Source organism: Camelus ferus, chromosome 22, assembly GCF_009834535.1.
Source record: "Camelus ferus isolate YT-003-E chromosome 22, BCGSAC_Cfer_1.0, whole genome shotgun sequence".
In the NCBI taxonomy this organism is placed as follows: domain Eukaryota; kingdom Metazoa; phylum Chordata; class Mammalia; order Artiodactyla; family Camelidae; genus Camelus; species Camelus ferus.
The window spans coordinates 9,669,645-9,695,618 of NC_045717.1; the positions used below are offsets into that span (position 1 = coordinate 9,669,645).

The 25,974-nt window shown below is 47.2% G+C and overlaps 1 protein-coding gene and 1 long non-coding RNA gene across 8 annotated transcripts in view; one reads left to right on the forward strand and one right to left on the reverse strand.

Moving 5' to 3' along the window:
- TENM2 (teneurin transmembrane protein 2) overlaps positions 1 to 25,974 on the reverse strand; it is an 892,554-nt gene that overhangs the window by 204,448 nt on the left and 662,132 nt on the right. The window lies entirely within an intron of this gene.
- On the forward strand, positions 6,190 to 24,405 carry LOC116659000. The gene is made up of 3 exons (XR_004314258.1): positions 6,190 to 6,251; positions 22,360 to 22,363; positions 24,395 to 24,405. It is a non-coding gene; the product is annotated as an uncharacterized LOC116659000 (long non-coding RNA).

Below are 25,974 nucleotides of genomic sequence, written 5' to 3' on the forward strand. Positions count from 1 at the left end.
AGTATCTTGTAATAATCTTTAATGAAAAAGAATATGAAAACAAATGTATGTGTGTAGGCATGACTGGGACATTGCACTGTGCACCAGAAATGGACACATTGTAACTGACTAAACTTCAATAAAAAATAAAAACAAAAACTCAGTTTGCTATTTAGCTTAAAGGAATTGCCATGGTTAATGGAAACCAAAGCCGTTTGGCAACTTCAATTTAGTCAGGCTGGCTAACCATCAATAGCTTGGGAGAGTTTTTCCTTCGTGAGTTTGCTTGTCATCCTTCGGGGACACAGCCAAGTACAGTGCTTCTTCCTTAGAGAGGAGGGGGCCTGCTGCCATGTGTTAATAACATCGTTTTTTAGGGAGGCTGCCAGTGCCAAAATGACCTTCGGCCTAAAAGAAGAGATGCAAACAAAGCCACGAGGGATACCATTCTCGGAGATGCCTTAAATCTTAAAGGAGTTTAAGAAATTTAAATCTTGAAGGAGTTAAAAAAAAAAAAAACCCTTTCAAACCGCCTTGGTGAAGTGATTTCTTTTATTTTCACCCCACTGTACTGCAATACACTGAATGGAATAAATTTTCAAAGCACTGCAGGAAAGTTACACCCACAAATCCCTTTTGTGCACCTATCTCCCAAGAATGCTCTGAAAACTCACTTGCCTGAATCCAACTTCTGCTGTGCAGCTGCCACAATGGTAGCAGAGTTCATGGCCCGGGAATTACACAGAAGAGGAAGGATGACTTGGAGATGCGACGCTAGAATCCCGGCAGGACCACGGGAAGTGAGAGGGGCTTTGGAGAAATGCACCTGCCTTTTCCTCTACCTGTGTTCTCTCATCTTCTGGCCATGGTGCCTAAAATGGTCCTCAGCATGCGTTTTGTCTATGCCTTCCTGATTCTAGTCTCATGAGAGCTAGGAGGCTTCCTGGCCCCTCCCGCACGTCTGCCGTGAGGACAAGGTGACAGGTGCATGAGGCAGCTCTGGGACCAGACAGCACTGTGTTCTCAAGACAAGAAGAAACCACACAGAGGGGCCAGCGCATTAATCTGTTCTCCTGACAGGCTCAGGATGGTACAGGGAAGTGGTGTGAGATTAATCAACCCTTGTGTTTGGAGGAAACAAATGGGGCTCCTTGCCACTTCAGGATATGCCGGGTCCCCAAGCTGGTGTCATCCCTACCCCCATTTTCCCCTCGCACCTGCTGCTGCGGCAGGCTCACTGCAGGTGGCAACTGTTGACACTGTGGGTGTGTGGTGTCTCATGTGCTCAGGTGACCTCTAACAAGGCCCCCTGGCTCCCGGCATCACCAGGCAGATCGATACGCGAGACAGACGTGCGCTCACAGCCACTTTCTGTTTCTGGTGTGGAGTCTCCGGGAATGTACCTTGGAGGTCAGGTGATGCTGGCCGGGCATCCCACCGTCCACCGAGCCAGCTCCTCCTCGGGCCAATAAACACACACCTGCAGCCATTCGTCAGACAAAGCATCATTTCCCAGCCTAGACTACTCCTTTCCTGCTGCTCTTTTTCCCAGGAAAGAAATAAAATAAAAGCCTTTCTTTCTCCAAAAAAGGACCCATGTGATCAAAATACCTTTAGAGAATGATAATATCCGTAGGTTTTATTCCGCAAATAAATCATGGGCTAGGATTTTAAGAGCTTTTGTGATAGCAAAACACATCACCACTATCCGTACACATACACCTGAACAAATCTTTCTCTCCAGCCGCCCCTGAAGCTTGTCATTCAGTGTTGACAACCCACACAATATTTGTCTTTCTTTCAAGAATAGCACCCGGCAGTCCCGTTAAAGAGGAGGCAGGTCCACAAGACTACCAACTACAAAGGGGAGGCGAGGCAGGCTGCACGCGGCACGTGGCCACCGGAATCCCAGGAAGCAGACACTATGAATGTTTTAGAGGATAAGATGTCGTATCGATCGGCAGATGTGCAGCATGTGCTAGAACAAAGAGGGAGGACTCTCTCGTGAAGAACAGCCTTCTGCGAGGGGGAGTGGCGAGGGGGGTCCGGGAGGTGGCGGTTAGGGCACTGGTCACACTCCGTCCCCTCGGCTGCAGCAAACGAGGGAAGGAGGGTCCGGACTCACTTCCCTTCCTGAGTCCCAGGCAGCCCCCCAGCAAACGGCTTCCAATGAACCTTGTGACTGAACTCCAGAGCCCACAGCCAGGCAGCCTGAGAGCGGCAGCCTAGCTGGGGGCTTAGGAACAGGGTAAAGGTCGCCCTGTCCAGGGCCCCTGAGAGATTCATTCCCGTCAGGGTTCAAATCCCCGCACTACAACTCATAAGCAGACGCCCTCTCTGAGCTTCACTTTCCTTAGCTAGAATTAAAAACTAACGTGTTTCTGATGTACTGACTCAGTGGCCAAAACTCTGCTGAGCACTTTGTATGCGTTATCTTGTTTACCCTTGATGATAAACCTCGGGGTGGGTACTGTTATCATTCCCATTTTATGGATGAAAAGACTGAGGCAGAAGGGTGTTGAGAATTTTGCCCAGACTGACAAGGCTTATAGTTGGGGCAGTGGCTTATCAAATCAAGCATGTGCTCTCAGCCAGGATCTCTCTATGGGGAGGGGGTGATCAAATCAACCTTGATAGGGTGTTGTCGGTACAAAGGAGGCAGGAAGCTGGGAGGCGCTCAGGAAGTGGGTGTCGGGCCATTTTGCCATTAGAACAATAGCGGCCGTGGCTAACTTTTCTTACGCCCTTGCTGTGTGCCAGGCATCAGTTTTATGGATGTGGGTATATTATTCTCCCTGTTCGCAGATGAAGACATCGAGGCTCAAGGAGCTGAAGTAACATTCAGCTGGTAAGTGGAATAGGTGTGATTTGAACCCGAGCCCTGTGGCATCTAAGCCCTGAGTACTGAACCGCTCAGCTCACAGCGGGACAACTGTCAGCTCCACTCCCACACCAGGGAAGATGAGGCATGTATATTCATCCAGGTATTCTCCCCACATTGTCCTGAATTCCTTATCAGAGAAACCTTGGTGGCTTCCTTTTCTGCATCACATCACAACGGCAGAGCCACAGTCAAGATGGGCTCAAAGGTCTTCCGGTCCGGACCTTTGCTGTACAGATGGTGCCCATGACAGCCAATGCCTGGCCGAGCCAGGATTTGAACCTGGGTTTCTTGACCCTTTGTCTGGTGCCCTCCCAACTGTCTCTTCTATCTCCTTAAAGACAGAGAAGCCTATGGGCAATGCCACCCCTTAATGAAGAGACAATGAGGGCACTGCAGAGAAGCTTTCTCTTTTCACCCAACTAAGATTTTTATTACTACTGTTTGCAACGTTAGGGCATGAGCAAAAATAACCTGTTAATAAATTAGTCAACAAAGGGAGCATTATGGTTCTTTCTCGTCCTAGATTCCTTAGACGGGATTTCTATGACAAATTACTCTCACTGCAGAAGTTCATCACATCTAGAATCTAAAATCACCATTTTTCTATTTCTCCGTGGTCCGAGGATACCTTGGTCGATATGGACGTGTCCCCTCCTGCATGTGAACTTGGTAATTTTTCAGGAGTGAGAAATGAGTTGAAGAAATAAGGCTGTTGAGCAAATCCTGTATGTAATTCTCATTTCAATTTGGTCATTTGTTCAGCAAAGCCAAATTAGGCACATGGGGAGGCTGCCAGTGTTCTTTTCAATTTTTAATTTTTGACATGGTTCGCTCAAGGATTTTTTTTTTTTTAAACTCAGGAATAAAAAAATCTCATGTTAGCAAATTGGGCTTGATCTTTCTCTTAAAAGGTTTTTAGTTAAGTGGATTTCACACGCCTAACTGGAATCAGTTTAAACCTGACTCTGACGGAAAGAAATACCGTGTTAAAAAGATAAAATTAGTTCTCTCTCTCAGGGCCTGATCATATAGTAGGGAGTGAAAATCCTCGAAATACGGTAGTCCTGGTTTTCTGATATGCTTAATATCAACATGGTCAAATTTCTCCTGGGAGAAAGCTAATCTGGGGGAGAGGGGAAAGGCTACTTTCTTTTTGGAATGAAAGCCATCTGTATCCATCAAAAAAGAACTACATTTTCATCTGCAATGAGGTAAGTGCCATAATTCAGCTTATTTTGAGTCTCTGACAATTTACTTAGTAGAGCTAATTTCAGGGGTTGGATGTGACACTCAAGTCCCACACATTTCTTTCCCGCTGAAGGTACACATTTCTCTCAACAGGTAGCAGCGTTGTAACTGCTGTGGCATTTTTGGCTTGTACAAAGCATTCCAGTGACAGCAGAAAGACATTCGACGTGGTTCATAATTGACCTCCCTCCTTCCTCTGGCTGGTGTGCCCTTCCCACACCCTCCCCTCCTAACTCCATCGCTGATCGCACTGTAGGTGGACCCAGGTCACCTCCTGGCGGGGTTCGTGTCTCCTCTGATACCAGCCTGGCAGAGGGATGCTCCCTGACCAGCATGTTCGGGGTTCAAGAAGCATGAACACATTTGAAAAGCTACCCCACTTGTTTTCATTACTTACATCTTTTAGGCTTACATTTCTAAATATACCCCCATTAGGTTTTTCTGATTTCATTTAATCTTTAATTTAATATAAGGAACTCCTCTGGGAGTTATTTTATTATCCCTGTTTCACAAAGGAAAAGACTGAGACTTATTGCAGTTATGTTAACATGCCCAAGGTCAAGGGTTACCAGATTTTTAAAAAATTTTATTAAGTCTGACAATTCTTCCAAGTTCCCGAGTTATGGCTAAAACTCAGGGACATCTCTGTCCTGCAGCCCCAGAAACAGCCCCCTGACTGGTACGCTCAGATCCTCTAAGCTTCGCTCCAGGTCTGTCAGAAAGAATTGTCCAAGGTAACCAGAGCTGGGTCTCCCCACTGACCTTTGGGAGTTCTCTCATCTCCACGTCAGTGGCATTCTGCCTCTGGTCCAAGAGAGATCTGACATGAGCCACACGTGTAACTTAAAATGTTCTAGTAACCACATCAAACAAACTAAAATAAATTTAATACTATGTTTTTAACTCAATACATCCAAAATATTATCAGCTCAATATAGAATCAATAGAAAAAAATCATGTTTTGCTAAGTCTTCCAAATCTGGTTTGTATTTTATACCTAGAGCACATCTCAGTTCAGATGCTAAATTTTCGACAGTTAAAGTGAGATGTGGTCCTGCTCAAACGGTAAAAGTCTGTTAAACCGCCCCCCCCAAACTGATATTCCTTCAGTTTTGAAACGTAAACTAATTACAGTGAAACAAAGTGAAAAATTCAGTTCACGTGTGGCTATTGGACAGAGTGGATCTAGAGCATTGAGGCTTAATGGGGTTCTTCTGGGCAGATTTCCTCCTCTGTGCTCCCGGGATATCGGTACCCACACCTCTCACAGCATCTATGGCTTTATGTGGTAATAGCTTGTTTGCTGATCATCTTTCCTCCCCCTGCCCCCCACCTCCCTGCCTTAACCTCTGAGCCATGAGCATCTCCGGGGTGAGAGTGAACCTTTGCCTTCCCTCTTTTCCATGTGTCCCAGCAACCAGCATCAGGTTCAGAACACACGAGTGTCCAAAAAGTATTCAGTGAGTGAAAGAATGGCTCGACACCCTGCGTTTGAAAAATGCAGCTAACTGAGGTCTTCCAGTGCACCAGGCTAAGAATAGTAACAGCAACAAAAATAAAGAGTATCTATTGAATTCTGACTTTGTACCAGGCTCTCAAACTACCTGCTTTTAAGGTATTTCTTATTTGAACACCTGGCACCCTCTCTCCCCAAATCACCTTCGAAGCAGGAACTATTATTTCCATTTTACAGATGAGAAAACTGAGGCTTAGAGCGATTAAATAACGTGCTCACTCTCATACAGCTACTAAGCGCCAGAGCCAGGAATACACAGATGTATCTCAGTCCCCTACTGGTGTTTTCCTAACTTCAGTCACCATTAGCCACGTTCATGATTTTTTACTAAATCTGACCACCCCTTGTGCTATTATTTCCTTACTGCATTTAAAAATCAATCCCTGCCTCCTTTCAAAACTGTAATCCACTTAGCCTCATCCCAAAATAGTATCTGTAAAACAAAAAAGCTTGATGTATTAGTTACAAGGTTTTGGGATACACGAAAATAAACACAGAGCTACTGAAGTGAAGAAGCTGGCCCCGACACTACATGGTCGCACTGTGCGTGCTGCCGGGGTCTGCCTCCTCCTACCCTGGGGGCAACATTACTCGCTGCTGGATCGCTTCTAACTTACAACATGTGTCTTTCTGTTCCCAAAGACCCACCATTACTTCTGTGTCTTCCTTGCCCTCTACAGTGGTCTAAGAAAGAAAAAACCAGCAGGAGAAGAACGGGCTAGAAGGAAGGTTGTCTGGGCCTGGCTTTTCTCATTATTTCTAGCTGAATAAAAGCAAAACACAAGCAAACCGTAAGACGTGGCCTCCCACCCCCACCACCTCAGGGTTTTTCTTCATTTCTTCAGGGCCAGAGGACTGAGCCTGCTTCGGGGAGGCTGCACCCATGGGGCCAGTCCTCCTTGCTAGGATCCTTCCCTCCTGATGTCAAGGTGATGCCAAGAGAGCCTGGGACCTGCTAGAATCCGAGAGTCCTTCCCCACGCCACCTGCTTCTGCCCAGGGGCACACCCACAGCCCAGACCACCGCAGGTGTGTTCCTGGGCGGCACAGGTTGTACTTAATTCATAAATTCACCAGCAATCATTGAGCGCCTATTAGATCCTGGGTCCTGCAAACCCTCGATGCAATTTTTAAGAAGCTTAATAGTTGACTCATGAACAAAGAAAACACACCGTGGTTACCAAAGGGGAAAGTGAGGGAGGGACACATTAGGAGTTTGGGATTAACAGACACACACTATTATACCTAAAATAGATAAACAACAAGGACCTACTGTATAGCACATGGAACTATATTCAATTTCTTATAATAAGTTACAATGGAAAAAAAATCTGAAAATATATGTGTATACATACACATATATAAAATTATGTGTATATCCACATAAATGTGTATATGTATAACTGAATCACTTTGCTGTACACCTGAAACTAACATTGTATATCAACTATACTTCAAAAAAAATTTTAAACTGTCAAAAAAAAAGAAAACAAAATAGTCAACTCTAATACAGTGTTTACTGTGTGCTAGACACTAAGACATTTTAAATATCTAGATAGGAAATGTTTTTGTCCATCACATATGGCAGAATATCAGTAATTTTTATCTGGTCTCGCTTAAACATATTAATCGCTTATTACAATAGCTCCAGAGACAGATACGTTTATTATACCCGTTTATAGCTGAAGAAACTACACAGGAAGACGTTAAATAAATTGGTCGTTGCAGCGTCAGTCGTAGCTTTGAACCTGGGGGCTTTGAACTTGGGGACTCTGGCTCAGAATATTTAACCGTAATACTTTCTGCCCCTCATAGCAGAAGTGCCAAAAAAGGATGCTGCCTCCTGCCTCAAGGCCAGACGCCATGCGTCAGGTGCACTGTAGGTAAAGTATACTTTGGGGGAAACAGGAGAACGTGGTGATTAGAGTAGCTCTGGAGCCAGGAAGACTTGCCTTCAAATCCAGGTCTCCCTGGCCCTTCGTGTCCGTGAGGCTCTGACAGAGCTTTGTTTCGTTTAGTGTCTTGATTTCTCAGACCCTCTGTTTCCTCCTCTATAAAATGGGAATCTTAAAACTCCCTGCCTCCCAAGGAGTGTTGTGTCACATCAAATCAAACAAAGCAAAGCACTTAGCCTGACACAGAGTGATGAACTCAACGAACACGTTACCATGTGGCCAGAAGTAACATGGTCTGTCTGGAGGAAAGTGTCTTTCAGATTCCAAAGAGCTAGATTTCAAGCAAATAGTCTTTCTTAAACTGGAGATGGCCTGCCTCCTGTACTAAAACGTCAGAATCTGATGTGGGAAAATGCTTCAGGACGGTCTCCTCTGGACTCATTTTACAGGAGAGGTCACAGAGACCAGCCCAGGAGGGTTAAACACCTTGGCAGAGAGGCCACGCACAGCTGCTGAGAAGCACAGATCTCTGATCTCATTCGCTCCCACCTTACTGCACTGACTCTTGAAGCCATCCTTTTGGAGAGATGCTTGAAAGAGGAGTGTCAGACCTGCTGACCTGACTCCCAGATTTCACGCACGTGTGGTGTCGCTGGCAACACTAAGCGGTGGTTGGGAGGTGCAGCTGGGTGGGGAAGGGAGGTGGGCGGGGCCATTCCAAACGACGTCCATCAAATCTTCTCCAAAGCTACCGCAAATACACAGTCGAGGTAAGAACAGCGTGTTTCCTATGCAAATGTAGCTTCAAGACAAGACCTCCAACCTCCCTCTTTCCACCGAGATTGCCACCTTGAATTCCCTCCTATGTGAATATGTGGGAGATGCCTCTGTGTAAAAAACACGTTCAACAGCAACACTGACTACATTTAACCTGATGTCTGCAAATTCCGTGTGCTCATGTGATTAGGCTTGAGTAGCGTGGGAGAGCTCGGTTAACGAGCATTTCCTAACCTCCTACTTTGTGCTTGATGCTCAGCGAGGCTCTGAAGGGGCATGGTGACTAAGACTTTGCTGCCTTCCCACAAGGCCAGTGGTGTCAGGCTGTGGTTCCCAGACCAGCAGAATCAGCATCCTCAGAGAACTTGTTAGAAATGCAAATTATTGGGCCCCACTCCAGACCTGTAAGTCAGAAACTTCAGGCAGAGGTAGAGCCTGGGCGTCTGTGCATGAACAAGCCCTCTGAGTGATTCTGATGGAGGCTCAGGTTTGAGAACCGCTGGTACTGCATGAAGCAAGGCCGACAACACCCAGTGAAGGAAAACACGAAGGGTGGAAACAAGCTCCCCTAGTCTATTTCCAGGAAGGCGGAGGAGGTGAAATCCACGGGGTCTCCCGCCAGGTGTGCGCGAGGTCTCCGCCCACCCGGGCAGGATGCCACAGGCCACTGGGAAGATGCAGTGTGGAAAAGAGATGCTCAAGCCAGGGTGGAGAGATGGAAACAACGCCAGGCTCAGCCTGGGGCCAGCGTGAAACAGGGAAACAGGTCGAGTCCCTCCCCAGCCTGGCACCTCTCCCGCCTGCGCCTGCTCTCTGCCTGTTCTGCCTGTCCGGGAGGACCCGTTATCAGACGCCCACTGCCACCTCCAGACTCAGCAGCGCCACGTGTATGAATGCTTTCCCACCACGCTGCAAGTTTCCTGGACTCCCGTCCAACACTCTCAGAACTCTGCTTTCCAAACGATCAGCCACTTCAATAGAATTACAAAAATCTGTTGGAACTTGACTTACGAATTCATGCACAGCCCTCCCCACACCTTCACATTTTTCTACCATTAGTGGATGTGCAATTACAGAGGTAATTAATGATTTAAGCCAAACATTATATAAACTCTAAGGGTGGAAATTTTAGGCGTTGTGCCAGGCAGGGTTGGGGAGGTATTTTTAGAGAGAAGATATTTGAGACAGTGGCCCTGAGATGGCTTCCTCCTGCTGCCTCTGGTCAGCCCTGCCTGTGGTTGTGCGGACCTAAGGCAGGTAGTCTTGGGGGATGTGTGGTCTGTTTGGCATAATGATTGCGTCCCGTTCCCCCTTCTCGGGCACAGAGCTAGGGGCATCTGATTGGGCATACCTGTCTGTAAGCACTCTCAGGGCAAATTCCTCTTTTCTTTAGTCCAGGAGGCTGAACCTATGAGTTTGAGCTGAACAGCTCTGTATTAGCTTAGGACTGGTAAGGCTCAGCTTGACCTAGCTAAATTGGAAAAGGGAAATTTTTTGAAGGCTGTTAAGATAGCTTGTGGAGGTGAAGGAGTAGCTCGTCCACGAAGCCCAGTTTTTATTCTCTGTCAATGGGCTTTCTCCATAAAGGTGACCATAGCCACAAAGAAGGCCAGACCTCTATTCCTACCCCCTTGAGCCACCTGAGAAGAGACAGCTTCATTTCTCCAGCATCACTTTTAGACATCCAAGTCAAGGACTCTGATTGTCTGAGCTGAGGTCACATGCCCTTCCTTGGGTCTGTCACTGTGGCCATGAAGGGAAGATAAGGCTACGGGCCTGACCCGAAGATGAGATGAAAAGAATGTTCAGCATAGACCTGGCCACCAAGTAAAGTTGCCAGATCTAGCAAATAAAAACACAGGATGCTCGTTAAATTTTGAATTTCCCACGCAACATTCAGAACGTACTTCTACTAAAAGCATTATTCACTATTTATCTGAAATAGATTTAACTGGGATCCCACACTGAATCTGGTAACCCTGTCACCAAGGGGACTGGTGTGAGCCAGTCAGGCTCCCCATTTTGTGTCTACCCAGCCTGTTTAAACCCTTGAAGAGGCACAGAGTTCTTTGTGGAGCAAAGCACTGTCCATGCCCGGAGGTGCCCCTGAGACCCCTCTCCGTGCCAGGCTGGGATGTCTCTCTGCCTCGATGACAATCTGCATCGGGCATCCCCATGTTTCACAAAGTGTCAAAACTGCCTGGCTGTCTGGTGTGTAGAGCATAGTGGCTACTCTTTTTACCAACCGTATTGGTTCCCAGGTGGGACCCTGAAGAATTTATCAGAAAATTCAGCTAGGATCAAATTGTGATTCCACTCTTGCCAAAGCTCCCTAGGGACAGCTGAGAGCGACGGAGTCAGCCTGAGGCTCACAACTGGTCCAAGCCCATCTCTCAGGCTGGATGTTAGCACCCTCCTTCTAGAAGGCTCACTGCAACCAGTTTATAAGGTCTGCTCCTCTGCAGTCTCAGCTGAAAATTTGGAACCTGAAGATCTCTGAAGTTCCATTTGTGCCAATGGTGTTGATTCCTGTAAATATTTACCCAACCTGCTCTGCAGTCAAGGCACAGCCATTTTTCCCTCTTCCTTCTGGAAGGAGGTTTATTACACAAAGTAATAGGTGATATCTTCTTACTATCACATAAATCTGCCGTAGTACCTTGTGTGCAGACCTTCTTAGACAGCAAGAACAAACAGTTGTTACCGAAACATTTCCACGTGGAGGAAAACAGTAAAACCAGAAACAAAAGCGAAGCCACAAACACAACTCTTACAGAGATTTATTCTCTGTTAGAATATTTAACACAAGACAGAGCAGCCCAAAGCTGACGTTCAGCTGCATTTCCTCAAGTTGGAAAAACCAAACAGTTCAACTTTATTTTCCTTGAGACAACACTTTCTTATTCTGGTGATACAGAGTGACTTTTCAGCACCGAGTCTCTGAGAGAGAACCCCGAGCTGTGGGGTAAAGGACTGGGTTCAGATTTAGGCTGCACAAAGGCAGGGTGGATGGAAGATCAGTCTAGGCAAGATTTTGAGCTGCGTAACTTTTCCTGTGTCTTCTTCAGTCTGTTAACAGAAGCCAGTGTGCCTGAAAAACTCTGGAAACAAAAACTTAGTGAAACAAGCTAGCCTAGGGGCCTCCGGGCAGACTGTTTGCATTTAAGGGCAAGGCTGTATTTCTTTTTCTGGGAGAGCCCTGTGCACTTAGAACAGACTCCTTAATGAAGTGCCAATGATCTCACAGTTGACCTTCAGTGTTCTTTCCACGCAGCCCTATGTTTCATACTGTGGTCAGGAGCCAGCGCTTACTGGGTAAGGGGACGTGGCTCTCAACAGCTTTTCTGGGAGATGTGCTTCAGGGGCACACGGGACCACGTTGTCTGTGGGAGGGATTATCATTTTAATAAGTGGCATTAGCTGATTAGTTTATTTTTGCTGACTTTATATTTTCCCCATTCCCTACTCCTAATTTTGTGTCCTCATTTCATATCGACCTTGGAAGGCCGATGGACCCTTCAACAGTTGCTGAGTGAATTGTCTTCACTAGTTCTAGCTGGAATTCTAGAAGGGCAGTGACTAAATACGTGTGGTTCACTACTCTACAACCGAAACCCAGCACGGTCAAAACAGTCTTTATATAACTCCTTTTCTGCCAACCACTGAGGTAGGTAAGGGCTAGTCAAGAACATTCTCATACAGGATCTTGTGGTAGCTCACAGCGGAAAAAAAAATGTGACAGTGAATATATGTATGTTCATGTATAACTGAAAAATTGTGCTCTACACTGGAATTTAACACAACACTGTAAAATGACCATAACCCAATAAAAAAAATGTAAAAAAAATTTCTCATTCAATCTCTACAAAAGCCCAATGAAACAAGTCCTACTATTGTGCCCATTTTACAGGGAGAAAAACTGAGTGACAGGGAGGTTAAGTACCCTGCCTGTGCTCAGGCAGATAGTGAATTAAAAAAAAAACAACCCTCAAAACTGGGATTTGATCCTGAACAGCCTGGATTCTGGAGACTTGTCTCTTACTTTGTACCAGAAAATATTTGTGTTATAAATTAATAACTAAGTAGATGATTAGTAAGATTCAAGTACTTTCTGTCAAAACCATGGTTTTCTTACCCTTCGTTGTCTGGCCCAGAATTCACATAAAATTCTCTAAAAGTACTGCCTGTTCCAGCATTCCTCTCCCTGACTCAGGTCTGTGGCCTTCCACACCCTCTACAGCTCATTCTGACTTCACCCTCCGTCGAGAGCGGGTGCGGTCAGGGTGGTATGGCCTCAGACCTGGCTTCACCCCCCGGAGCGTGGGCTATCCTCACGATCCTGTGACATGGACTCCCCGTGATGGAACTGCTAACTGCTCATCCCCACGTCAGGGGATACGCATTTGGGTGGACACCGCTTCAGCCTGCTAACTGCATTTTAGAGGGGTCCTCAGCACCCAGAGGAACCGCGGGCCAAACGTCCTCAGGAAGGACAAGCTTCCTGTGCCCAGCACCAGGCAGCGATGCCCCCCGGAGGCCCCCCTGACGTTGAGAAGAGCGAAGAAATGTACAAGATCCAAACCGTCAGCTTGGGGAGAACAGCGAGCAAGCAACACCCCAATCTTGCTGCACGTACAGAGGGCACCCGCAAAACTGGTCTCTCAGTTTGCAAAGACGCCTGCCCCTACCCCTCACTCCCCGCTTTTTGTTTTGGGTTCTATAGCATCTCTTTATTAAAAAAAAAATTCTGAAAACAAGAAAACTACAGATGGGGTGAGAAGGCTTTGGTTCAGAGGATCCGAGAATCTTCCCAGACAACTCCCAGAAGTGAAAAGGAAAATAAGAAAGTGAGATGGAGGTGGGGAAAGGGGAAAAGCCAAATCCGCGGAGCACAAGCTCCGGCCTCCCAGCAGGAGCGATGCAGCAAAAATGAAACTCAAGTTTGGGCATATTTTCTGTTGTTGAGTTGAATGTTATGTAAATAAGTGAGAACTATATTGGGGGTATAACCACCTTCTCTTTTTTTTTTTTTTTTTCTGGGGTGGGGCGAGATCATCAAACTGTGATCATCTCCGGACAAGAGAACAGAGCAGTCGGAATTAGAAGTTGTGTTTCTGCTCACAATCCATGCCCCAGCCCAGGTGGGCCCCCATCATGGCCCTGGGAGAGGAGGCTCATATCCTCAGAGCGCAGATGGGAGAGCAGGTCTCATGCTCAAGACTCAGGAGCGAATTAACCCTTCATGGCTGGTCAGCGCTACTCACTGAGGCACTGAGGTTATTTTCAACAGCTTCTGGGTGGTCTCTTCATGTTTAAAAATGTCTCTCCATCTTCCCCCACTTGATTTACACAACCGAATCTCGAATGGTGGGATTTCTGTCAATCTCCCAGGATGTCTCTCTGACTTCATACCAAAAAGGTAACCTGCTTGACCCGCCAACTTGTGTTTGCTCTTTGAAACCCTTACATAGTCGGCAGACAACGGAATGCAGAGGGAAACGCTCCCCGTATCCCGCCATTGCTCCCCAGTCAAGCCACAGAGACCCCAGACTCGAGGCTTCCTTTTGCTGCTTGGCTTCCGATTTTCAGTTCCCGTTGGGGATACCTCGTGTTCTCAAGACAGCATCATCTGTCCGTGCCCGCTGTCAGCGGGGAACAACCGCTCAACACTAGAACACACGGAGAACAGAAAGAAGGATTCTGCTTTCCAACCCAACCAGTTTCCAAGAACTGCAACTGAAGAGAAGTGTCAAACACTTTCCCACTTCAATCATTTCCGAAACTTTTAATGAATCTTCTCTTTTAAACAAATAATGCCATTAGCATGGGTGTTATGCAGATGAGATGCAGGGCCTGTACTTTTTTGGCTTCCTCCAAAATGTTTCAGAAACCTGATCACATCAAATATTTTTCAGTTTATGCAAAGCAGAACCTCTCCATACATTTTTTTCTAAGAATATGTAGTTTCTTCATTTGCATGGGAGCCCCAAGTGGCAAATTTACACTTGGAATGTAGGCTTAGCAAATTTCCATGGTCTGCTCTGCGTTGTGAAATGTAACCATAAAGTAGTCACTTTCACACGCCAAGGGCCTTAAGAATCCGAAATCGAACGAACTTAGAGGCACCTGGATGCAGGAACTGAGCACAGAGTCCGCACCAAGGAACCCTCTCTTCCCAGGGGAACACCGTTTCGGTAGTTACCCAGCTCACACGGTGGCCTTTCCAAAAATTCCCTGAGAATTCAGGGACGGGAACACACTGCGCGGCTCAGAAACCGGTCAGATTTCCGGGATCCTCAGATCCGCGTCTAAAAACCCCTTTTCCAACTGCTCTTCCCCAGTCTGGCAAGCAGGCCTGGCAATGCCACCGCCTCCCTGTCACTGAACAGTGTTACGGCTTGAGAGGGCTATGCATGATCACACTGACTGTGGCATCAACTCTTTTTTTTCTTAATTGTCCTGAGATCCTAGAAAGGAAACAAGCGTCTGTGCTGACAGAGGAGCTCAGCGTGAACTCTCATTTTTCACATGGAGCTAATTAAAAACTGAAATTAGTTAAATATGGAAATGACACTTGCAAGCACTTTAGTAGAATTCTGGCAAAATCCCTCTGGAGTGCTGTGACATTACCTGCTGCTCCGAAACTCCCCAACTGAATTTCACAGTTAAAAGGCTGAGCAAAGGGAAAGTTAATATTATTGAGATTTCGGATTCAGAATGTGTCTGTAAAGCTCCAAATTAAATTTCACGGCTGGCCCTTGAGTGGCTGGCGATATGTAACGCAGACCAATGGAGTGGGCTCCTAACAATGTCCCTGCAAGCAGGCGCTCCAATTACCCGTCTTTAGGAAGGGGACCGTGGGTGGGACAGGTGCGACAATCGGAAGGTTCACGGATGTATTTCCCCGGGAATCTGACCCAAGGCGGTTCACATACCTACTCAAGGCCAGTTCCAACAAAGAGCCCCGACTCGTGCGTGGGGTGTGATGGGTCCTGTTATGAAAATGGAACAGACTGCGTAGAGGTTACAAGTTACACATCTCACATGGGTTCTCTTTATAGGGTGGATGGTCTGTCTATGTATACATATGTACATACATGTATATAAACATATGTATATATATATATGTCCATCTCCCTGACTCTGTGTATATGTCTTATAGACATTTCCCAATTTTTATTCATAATTGTGATATCCCATCATGAAGCATGGAGATCAGACCGCTTGAATCTTAGGGTGAAGGGAGAATGGTCTTCCCTTAAAATCCCTGGTGGAAGAACTAGCTTTTCCAAACGGACAATGATGGAGCGAGATCCTCGAAGCTAGGTGGAAGCAGAATCCCATTCAGGATGCCGTTTGTCCTCCGCAGGCAAAAAGCAGTACTGTTTGCTACAGGGCAAATTACGGTGTTTGTCTACATCTGCATACAGTTTAATTAAACCCGCCTACGTGTCTGACGGCTCTGGATCTATGGCTGAGGATTTGGGAAGTCCAGCCACTCTCCAAACAACTGGAGTGTTGTGATTTTATTGTTTTTTCCGACACCCGGTCCATTTGCCCTCGGGGGCATCCCCTCCTTCCTGGCGCCCGGTCCCGCCTGGGCAGGCCAGCGAGGGGAGCCACGGAGCCAAAGCCAGCCCCGCTCCGTGACTCAGCTGGCCGGGCGCCGGCGGCGGGCTGGGCTGCCAGAAACACTTCTCTGGCAGCGCCAGCCCGCATCTTCCCATCACACCCGGGCTTTGCTGGTCCGAGGCCGGGAACTCATCGCGGCTTACCCAGCTGGATGGGTGGAATGCTGCAGCTGTACCATCAGGCTGGCTTATTTTTATTGAATTTTTGAATATCCAATTTCAAAGCAATTCAAATGAATTTGCCCAAGGCCTCCGATCAGTGCGGCCACGGACACACTCGGCAGTAGGGTTTCGAAGTTCATATTTCTAAACAAAGGCAAGATTACAGAAGCTTTCCTTGTCAGGACCAGCGCCTCTAAAGAACCCTCTCTACCAAGTCCATTAGGTCACACGCTGACAGCGGCGGAAGCTCTTGTGCTAGTCTGGGTCCCTGGCTCTTTGGGCCACGTGGCCACGCGAGCCACCTCCACGGATGAAAGAAAGACAGGGGAGTGGAGTGGGTGGGGGCGTTAATAGGATGTGAAAGGATCCAGGACCTGGATGTTGGCCATGCAATATTGCTTCCAGAGTGCAGGCTGGATAGACAGGAGGCCCAAACGTGTGGCACTGAGCCTGCAGAGAGGGCTGTGGTGACCCCAGAGGGAGAAACAACCATTCAGGAAGTCAGGGAGAACTCGAGACTTGTCCCGACACAGTCGTTCCCCCTGCCTCCTCAAGACTCAAACACAAACAAGCATTCCACCCTCTTTGGAAAGACTGCACTGATGACGGAATCCTTCGTCCCATGGAGTCTTGCCGCCAGCTCCAAAAAGCCGTCTTCCCTCACCCCTGCCATTTTATCTAATCCTGCTACACGTGTGCCTGGAAGGCATTTGTTTTAAATGCACAGCACAAAACTTAACCCAAGTGGTAGCAGGCAGAAGAGTTGGGGGAAAAAACGGGCCTCCCAAGAAAAAGCCCAACACAGCAGCTCGTGGCCGAAGGTGGTGAGGCAACCGGAACACCAGCTGCTCTGACTGCTTACAGCAGGACCTGGGAGACATCCCAGGCAGCGCCAAGGAGGGCTGGGCACTCACTGAGAACGGTTTTAAGAAGCCTTGGGACAAAACCAATTCAATAACTATTGAGTTTCCCAATCTGTTAACTCCTCCCCTCAGGGGTTAAAAAATAACTTCAAAGCAAAGAGCCAACTGGGATGTGGTGACTCAGACAGACACTGGACAGTCAGCTTCCCAGGAGCAGGGCACCTGTCCGTTCTCTCCCGCACTCACCCCCAGCCCCCGGCACAGGGCCTGGCCCCTCGGACGACATCATGAATATTTGTGGAGTGAATGAATGAACCAATGCACAAGGGGTGTCCTTCTCTTAGGTCACCCGGGGTGCAAAATGGGTTTTAGAGTCAGCAAGACTCTTAATAGGGTCATTTCATTGTTAGATAGCATTGGGTAAATAATCTCTAGGCCTCAGTTTTCCCATCTGCAAAATGTGTTTGATGAAAGTACCCACGGCATAGGGTTGTTTTGAAGACTAGCACGTGAACAGAAAGGGCCTGGGACCATTTAGAAGGGGAAGATCTTAATTCCCTTTCCATTTATACAGTCGGATAAGTCACAACTATTTTTACCCCATCACTTATGTTCTCTCTTTGCATCATTCTATGGAGCCTGCCTTTAAAAAGGAAAAAAAAAAAAATCAAATACGCAAGAGTCTTTGTTTACTGAAAATTTTTATAGTCCTTCAAAAGTGGCTGTTTTGCTTGCTCAGCACAGTCAGTGCTGGGGTATCTCTCATGACCCTCAAGCGGGAACTGTAAGTGAGGGAGCCATGAGGTTCCTTTAAGGACTAGCCCTCTAGGCTTGGATACAGAGTAAAGACACAAGTCAAAGCATGAAATAAACAGCACCAGGTTAAAGCAAAAATCCCAAGGAGAGAAGGAAAGCAGGTTACGATTGTCAAGAACCCAGTGGCTAGAAGCGGCTGGGGGAGGTGGGTAGATGCTTCTAGAAACCAGAGGGAGGAACGGCTGCCCTCAGGTCACTCCCCTTTGGTGCGAGACCCAGTCAGTTTTAAATCATTTGCTCCTTTGAGCAAACAGTGCTGCTGGTTAGTTATCCAGTAGATGTTTTTAATTACAAGCTGAAAAAGTCATTCTGTAGCCCTGAAACCAGTGCCCTCATGCCTAAGAAGTGCTTTTTAATATTTATACATCTAAAGAGGGTTTGCCCTTCCAGACACAGAAAATCATTAGGAAGCCTTCTCAGGAGGGTGTAACTTTGGTCAAGGTCATGGACAAATCTAAACTTCAGGTTTCAGCCAAGGCTTACCAGTAGGGGCCACTTTTGTGCCACAAACCACTCCGAACCCTTTCTCGACTTTATTTCTAGGTTATCAATTTTTAAAGAGAGGAAAGGAACAAAAATATGCTTGTGAGACAAACCCGAGCGTATAAAAGTTGAAGAAACTTTGCTTTTTTTTTTTCCCGCCTCGTTACTTGGCACATCTATTTAATAGAGCTTTTTTGATTTGACTTTTTTCCTTCCAGCACAGCAGATGAATGGGAGAACCAAGGAAACCGCACTCAAAGAAATGTCTTCTCGCAGCGCTAACTTTGGTTTGGCATGCCACCTACCGAACGATACCAGGGAGAGGAAATATTCCGTCAAAGCTGTGAGCCTCGAGGGAAACAGCCTGGATGGTGTCCCAACACACACAGTATCTTAGCAACTTCTGAAGTTCACAAAAGCCAACAATTTCAGTCTGCGAAGCCGGCTGGTGGGAGGTTCCAGCCTACCCAACCACAAATCGCTGAAAGACACACCCCGGGGTGGAGGTGGCGATCATTTTCAGGATCCGCTCCCCAGGCTGCCAAAAAGCAAGTGGCTGTCAGAGGGCAGGCAGCTCTCTTCCCAAGGAAACTAGACACAGTGATGATGTCCCAAACCCCACCACACATAGAACAGTGATAACCTGGTAGGGCCAATCGTCATGACTGAAAAATGTCTTGTAGGAGTGTATTGAGCCAGAGGGGAAAAAATCATACAATTAGCCTCCATCAGAATAAAGGGGGGATGGGAATCAGGAAATAGCTACTCCAAGATCTTTCTTTTAAGAATCTGGGTTTGTGCCTTTGCCTCGTAAAGAGAGGGTTTCTGGAGAAACTTTATTATCTCTGGTCAATGGGAGACTTCAAACACCCAAAAGTGTCTTGGGGATCACTTTGTAGCTCCTACTGTCTTTTATAGCTAAGCGATGAGTGTGTGTTTGGGTGGGACGAGGTCTAAATGAACCTGATCGGTAAGGCTCCCTATATCCTCAACATTATCCCCCAGATCTGATGCTGACAGTTAATCCTGACCATCTAATCCCAGAATCCACTCTAAATCCAGCCCTGAAGCCCAATACGGAGCCCAGCCCTCGGAGAATCGGCACATAACTGGCACACGCGTAGAAACCCATGCCCTTCTCTGAAGCCCATGCCAGGCTGTCTGTGCCTTGACTGTTCCTTGCTCTTTGGCAATTAAATCACGAGGCAGGTGAGACATGTCATTTCAAGTGAAGAGAAGTGGGTGCTTTTGAAACCTTTTGCTTTCTCTAACACCTATTGTCCCTAAGATGTCATTCAGCGACAAAAATCAGAAAGTTGATTAAAAATCTGATTTGCCTGTCTTTTTTTTTTTTTAATCACATGTGTGAAAAGAACTGAGGAAGTCCACTGTCTTGGAACCTCCAGCCCCCTCCAGCCCGGCTGATGGGTACTGATGATGAAACACACGTAACTGATCAGGCTTCCGTCGTGAGTTACAGGAGCAGGATTATTTCTCTTAGCTCCCCCACGTCCAGAGGCTGGCCCCAGGCTTCTCTGCCCAGGAGAGGGCAGAAGTCAGATCAGTTTGATGGAGTCATGCCTGCTGGTCCCTCCTCTTCCCACCAGATTCAGTCAATGCCCAAACCTGGACATCCCACCTCCAAAACGTCTCTCAGATCTGCTCTCCTGGCCTGCCCTGCTTTCGTCCTTGCTCTGTTCATGGTCTCCGCTCTCTCGGCTTTGGGAACAGCCTCCTCAGATCTTAACGGCCTCCAGTCCTGACCCACTCATTTCATTTCTTGACTCAGAATTCTGCAGGTTTCACGTCACTGAAGAATCAAATCCAAACACACGTTTGTATGGCCTGAGAGGCTCTCTCTTATCTGGCGCTTCTCCCCATTCCCACTTCCGCTAATACCTCAGCTCCTTGTGCAGTGTTTGCTTCGGTGTGAACCAAAAGTGGTTCCCTCCAATACCATGGTTTCCCACACTCAAATCGCTGCTCTTGGTGCTCTTAATTCCTGACATGTACCTCTCGCACCTTGTCCTCTGCCAAACTCCTATGCACTCTTCCAGTCAGAAGTCAAATATCACCTCCTCCCTGAAGTACTCCCTGATGCCTTCAGATGAAATCCTTCTCTCCTCCCCACTCCCGTCCTGTGGAGCACAGTCTTGGCCTCCTGATTCCTGTGTTACAAGGGACTGTTCACACATCTGTTTTCTTTCTGTGTGATGGGGATGTGATGGGGATCTGCTGGAGGGCAGGGACCTTGGTCACCCCATGTTTGCATCACCAAGGTCTTGGAACTTAGAAGGAAGGATTCAGTGAACGTTTGCTGAAAGAATGGATAAAGGGCAACGTCCGTCCTCAGGAGGTAGCCTAGAATCAACCCAAACTTGAGAAAGAGCCTTAAAATTAAAATCCCGATGTGGGGATTCTCTCACCTAAAAGGTCCTCGGCTGCCAGACTAGCTCTATCTTGTGAACTCAGTTGCTTTCCCCTCTGGCCACCCTCTCATCCTATTCCTTTCTGGGGTTTCTGGGAGCAGAGGTCTGAACAGAACTGCCTTCCTCCTCCCCAGCCTTGGGGTCGGCACGTCCGGATCTGCAGTTACTCCAGCCATCAGGGACCCACAGTTGTCATCAGTAAAAGAGGCCTAAGAACAGAGGGCAATCCAATCCTTTTTAACTCCAGGCTCTATTTCCCTGGAAACACTTATTTCCTTGTGAAAAAAAAAAAAAAAAAAAAAGAGAGAGAGGAAAAAAAAAAAAAAGCTCACAAGACCACGTTGAAGCTAGTGCTTGGAAAATATTTTTGAAACATTTGGAAGTAATTTCTATTCACAAATTATCTCTATTCACAAAATGAAAAGGCAAATTATGTGAGCTGGATAAATTGAGAAAGAAGAAATCAGATGTAATGCTGGGAGCAGAAGAGGAAGAGGGAGAAAGGAAAGGAGACAAAAAAGACTAGTAATTCTTGCCTTCCTATAGTAGGTAGAATTTTAAAAACACTAGAACATGTATGACCTCCTAGGAATGCTTCGAGCAGTTCCAAGATGCTAGTGGGCTGTCCGTCTCACCAGATGGCAGAAGGGAAAGCTTAAGCTGCGTAAAGACAGGTCTTCCATCACCAACAGCGGGAGGGCTGGGGAGAGCAAGTTAAGAGGTACGGGAGAAGGAAGGAGAAAGGAGAAAGAACAAGGCGGGAAGATGGAGAGAGAATGGGAGAAGGCGAATACGTCAAGAAGAAAGTGACAGGAGGGGCCTGGAAGATTCACCCAGCATCAGTGATGAATGGCAAAAATGCCACCAAGAACTCGGAAGCCACCCTCTGCTTTGGGCTCCTGACGTGTGAAGTCTCTTTCTTAAATCGCCACAACTGAAAAAGTAATCAGAATCATCATCCAGACCAAAAAACCCACCCGATTCTTAGGAAGATGGATCCTCTGGGTTCATCCACGGGTTCACCTCTGGGCTGAATGCTTCTGAACATCCTGGTAGGCACCCTGTTTTCCTGGTACTGGGCCTTTCTCTACTCAATGCTCAAGGCAAATTAAATAGCCGATCATATTATTCAAAAGGGATCTGCTTGTCACACGGCTATGCTCTTAGACTCTTAAACTCTTTTGCAACAGCCGGAGTGGGCAAAGGTCAGAATAACAACAATGCCAAACAAAATGAGCAAAGAACATTTGTAGAACTCAGATCGTGCCTTCTCAATGGGCCACCACAAACGGCCCAGTGTAAACACACTGGCCAACCCAAAGTGTGAACACACTGGCTCCCATTTCCCTACCACGTGCCAGGGCACTCCACAACCACCCTCTTGTTTAGTTCTAATGATAATAATGCAGAGGGGTGCTTTATTATCCTCCTCTTAGAGTGATCATCTGGAGCTCAGGGAGATTTAAATGATAACCATGTTTGAACGCAGTTCTAAGCAGATCCAAACACACACTCTTTCCATCTCAGCCCCCTGTTTCTAAAATTGACCGTGAATTGCCTCTACTTCCTTTCCCTTTAATGAAATGATGGAAGGTCCCTCTAGCTTGGTCAGGACAAAGAGAGGAAGAAATCCCGAGGGGCAGAAGAGGCTGCTAAATGATCAACGCGTGTAGTCAGGAGAGTAAGCGGGGTGCCTGCCAGGAAAAGCCCTGTGCAAAGCTGGGTCCTGTCCTGGGCTGCCTCAGTCCGGTGAGCCTCCAGGGTCCACTCAAATCTCTTCTAGAAATTTTCCAGGGCTTGCTTTACACCGAGCACTGTGCAAAAAGTTTGGCACGCAGTGTTTAACCTTTGCAGCAATTCTTGGAGGTGGATGCATTTATTATTACTATTTCATAGATGACAAAACTATCTCAGAGAGGTTAAGTAACTTGCTCAAAATCATACAGCCAGTAAGAAGAATGGGGATTCCAGCCCTGCTCTGTCTGATTCCGGAGGGTCTGTCGTTCGCCACCAAGCAAACTGCCTTTTTCAACTCCCACTGCGAGGATGCTCGGGGATCAGGACTTCATTGCTCTATGAAGTCAAGGTCAGGAGGCAGTAAACGTGGTTTCTGGGTGTTCCATGGAGCCTCTGTTAACAGGGGCACTGGAATCCGAGGAGCCTGACTTTGAAGGCACTACTCCCCTCCATGTATTGTATTACTTTAAGCCATTTGTTTGACTTGCACCTCCGTTTCTGCATCTGTAAAGTGGGAATAAAATGAAAATCATGCAGGCTCCTTGAAATCTTGCAGGAACTCACTATAGAGCTGCAACTCTTGGGAAGAAAAATGTATACTAAGGTCATTAAGTCAGATAAAATAATGGATTGATAGAAATTTAGAGTTGAAAGAATTTGGGCATTAGGGTTAAGAACCTGGATGCTTCCCATAGGCAGCTCCTGGCTGTGTGACCCTGGACAAGTTACGGAACATCTCTCAGCCTCAGTTTCCTCATCTATGAAAACGGGATAAAAATAGTACAATCCCATAGGCTTCTTGTGAGAATGAAATGAGAGGATGCAGGCAAAGCCCAGTGACCTGCACAGAGTAAGTGCCACGTGAATGCTGAGACCATCATGACAGGGGAATCGAGGCCCTCGGAGGGTAAACACTTGTCCACGGTTGCACTGTGAATTAGTAACAAAGAAAGTAATGGAATAGAGCTTCTTGATCAGTTCATGCTGCTTCTCCTCAGCTGTGCAAGCTTGGACATGTTATTTAAACTTTCTAAGACTCAGTCTCCCCATCTGTTGAATGGGGACAATTCTTCTTACCTCTGCTAATAAGGATGCGGAGGGGGAAGTGAGTGAAGGATTCAAGCAGAGCCCTCCACCTGCAGCACCGTGTGCGCTGGCTAAATGTCCGCTGCAGTAATCACTCCTTCCCTTCTGATTCGAAAGAGCATAGCTTTTATCCTCAGGAATAAGGATGATAAATGTGGGAGGAAACAGTTCTTCATGACTGTTTGCTGACTCAGAGGATGAGTGGGAAACGCCCACCCCAAAAGGGAAGTAACCCTGATGGGGACAAATCCCAAACTGAAGAAAGTCAGTCGCGAGACGTCCCTGCTAGACTTTCCCTGAGGCATGGTGCCTTTGCATTAGTCCTCTATGTGGAAGTCCTTCCCTTTCTGATTCTAGAAGCTTCTGTCAGCTCAAATCGGAAGCACCTTATCACTGTTCTCTGCAGCAGCGCTGCATCTTCTTGTGGAAGGAGCACAGTATTTGGAGTCCAACTACCTGGGCACCAGCCCCAGACCGGTGACGGACTGGCTGCGTGCCTTGGACGCGTTCTCTCCCTGCCCGAGCCCCTGTCTGCAGCTGTAAAACGAGGGCAGCGATGCCTGCTGTCAACCGCACGAAACCATCAGATGCCGCACAGACATAAAGCATTATTTGCTCTTCACTCTCATGTCTTGCCCCGTCTGGTCCCGGTCAGGAGGAGATGACAAAGCTGCGTGACTGCCCTGAAACAGCCGCACCTCCCTCTCGTCTGTGGTCCTGCTGCAGGAGGGGGTGAGAGCAAAGCACTGGATGATGTCAAGCGGCTACGAAGGCAGTTTTATGGCGAGAGGGGTTGGGCACAGGGCCGCTCAGCCAAAGCAATGACTGTAAAGCCCTTTTCCTTCCCAGTCCACACAGACCGGTGGCAGGCTCCCGACGGCTGTCAGAGCCGGAAGAGCAGCCTGGAAGTCGCACTTCGGCCTTACGATGCTGGCTGCTTGGCCAGCGTCAGCACCATTTTATCCATAGCTTCCCAGAGCCCCTCTTCCCCCTTGGGGTTGTCAGAGCAGAGCCACAGTCACCCGAATACTGGGCGGGAGTGATGGGCAGGACCAGAGAGCCTGACACCTCGGCTTCGGCCTCCGAAGTGGCCCCTTTGTGTGTTCACACAACTCATTAGCCCTCAGCCCAGGAATCTTTCCATTTCATTGTTTCATTAAGGGTGATTTCATCTTTTAAGTGAAGTTCAATGAATGGTGAAATAAAATACTTGGTGCGGATGGCTCCGCATTGGAATAAGAGAAGACCGTTACGTCCAGCGCAGAATGAGGTGTCTTATGTGTGTTTCTAAAGCAAAAAAAGAAGCTTTTGAGAAAAAAAAATCTAAGCTTTAAGGAAATCAACTTGTCCACCCTTATTTGGCATCTCTGAAAAGGATGCTTGTTAATGCCAGAGATGAAGACGGCTGTGGTGAAGACAGTTTAGATGGCAGTTAAGCGGAAGGGCTCAGAGGTCAGACTGCATGGGGTTGAGACCTGGTTCTATCACATACTCATGAAATGATCTGGGGGGAGTTATCCAAAAAAAAAATATGTATATATTTTGCCTCAGCTCCCTCTTCTGTAAGACGGAAATGATGATAGCACTGGTCTCATGTGGTGGTAGCAGAGATTAAACAAGAAAATTCATACGAGCTGCTTAGAATATAGCAGATGCTCTAAAACATTAACTGTCACCATTACCATTAAGATACTCTGAAGGATTCAGGAAAACCCAGTGTCACAGGTTGAGTTGTATCTGTCCCCTCCATCCTTCTCCAAAAGGTGCTGAAACCCTGACCTTCAGTATTTGTGCATGTGAGCTTGTTTGGAAGCACGCTTCTTTGTAACGATCAAGTTAAGATGAGCTTGTTAGGATGGGCCCTAATCCAGCATGGCTGACATCCTTATGAAAGGAGAAAATCTGGCCGCAGAGACAGACACGCACGTAAGGAGGAGGTCACGTGAAGACTGGAGCTGAGCTGCCACAAGCCAAGGAGCCACCAGAAGCCCAGGACAGAGGCCTGGAACTTAGCCTTTCCCAGTTCCTTCGGAGGGAGCAGGGCTCAGCTGACGCTCCGACCTCTGACTTCTGGCCTCCAGACTGTGAGACCAATTCTGCTGCCACCTGCTCAGTTCGCGGTACCTGGGGACAGCAGCCCTAGCGAGCTAACCGCTCTCTTTCAGAGTGCCATGCTGGACAAATATAAAAGATTTCTTAGAAGTAGCTGTTTCGTCTATTTCCTGAAAAGCTGAAACTTAGCTTTTGAGAATAAAAACCACTCTAATAGACACTGTTGGGTTTTGGATTTATCAGACAATTCCCAACCTCTTTTCCTTTGTTGCCTCCAATTAGAGTCTAGAAGAGCTCTCCTAGCCTCCCTTGAAGCAAGGGACAGCCATGTGATATAATCGTGACTAATAAGATATAAGTAAAATTCCGCAGGGAAGTGTGTGTGTGGTGTGCGTGTGCACGTGCTGGGGGAGTGGG